Raw genomic sequence first — 1,273 nt, 5'->3', positions numbered from 1 at the left:
CAAAAGCTACAACTATGTGCCCAAAACCTCAAAATCTGGAATAAAAAGCATTTCGGGCACCTCGGTTCTAAGATAAAATCTCTTACTCACCAGCTTGAAGAGGAGGAGAGTAGGCCGATGATATCCCAAGACACGGACAAAATTACCTATATTACAAGCGAAATTGAAAAGCTCCAGGAAGCAGAGGAAATAATGTGGAAGCAGAGGGCTCGGATTAACTGGCTACAAAGCGGAGATAGGAATACGAAATTCTTTCATTCCAAGGCGAGCTCTAGAAGGAAGTCTAACACTATCCGAAGGCTACAAGATCAGCATGGGGTATGGAAAGAGAGCAATGAGGATATAGCACAACTGGTGTTCCAGTATTATAATGAGCTCTTCTCCACTTCCCAACCTGAGATGCCAGATGATATTCTGAATTCAGTGGATCTATTTTTATCAGAGGAGCAGATTGAACATCTATCATATCCTTTTGAGGCCGAGGAGATCAAGGATGCACTCCGATAAATGGACGGGTCTAAAGCACCGGGTCCAGATGGCTTATCAGGAATGTTCTATTCTTCCTTCTGGGACGTTGTTGGGGAGGATATTGTCAGACTGGTGCTTAATATCCTCAATGGTGGGCGCGCCTCCCTCCAGGAATGAATCATACCTTGGTTACCCTAATACCAAAGAAGAAGAATCCTAGCAACCTTAAAGACCTCATGCCAATCAGCTTATGCAATGTGGTGTATAAACTGGTCACAAAAACTCTTGCCAATCGACTCAAGAAATCATTAGGGGCCATCATTCACCAGTCCCAGAGTGCTTTTGTGCCAGGTCGGCTCATCACGGACAATGCTCTAATTGCCTTCGAATTGTTCCATTCGATGAAATACAGAATGAAAGGGAAAAAGGGGGCGTGTGCCCTAAAACTTGACATGAGTAAAGCATATGACAGGGTTGAGTGGTCCTTTCTCAAAGGAATGATGACGACAATGCGCTTTCCATCTTTGTGGATTGATGTAGTCCAAAACTGTTTAACTTCAGTGTCCTTCTCTTTCCTAATAAATGGGGCTCAGACAGGCTACATTAAGCCAACTAGGGGTCTCCGTCAGGGAGATCCACTATCACCCTATTTGTTTCTTATATGCGCAGAAGGGCTTTCAGCACTGATAAGGAAAGCTGAGGTTAATCAGTTAGTTCAACGGATCAAGATTAGCAAGCATAGTTTGACCATCTCACACTTATTCTTTGCGGATGATTCGATTATTTTCTGTCGAGCCTCAAGAAC

This window comes from Euphorbia lathyris, chromosome 10 (assembly GCF_963576675.1).
Source record: "Euphorbia lathyris chromosome 10, ddEupLath1.1, whole genome shotgun sequence".
Lineage (NCBI taxonomy): Eukaryota > Viridiplantae > Streptophyta > Magnoliopsida > Malpighiales > Euphorbiaceae > Euphorbia > Euphorbia lathyris.
Note: the sequence above shows the minus strand (reverse complement) of the source record.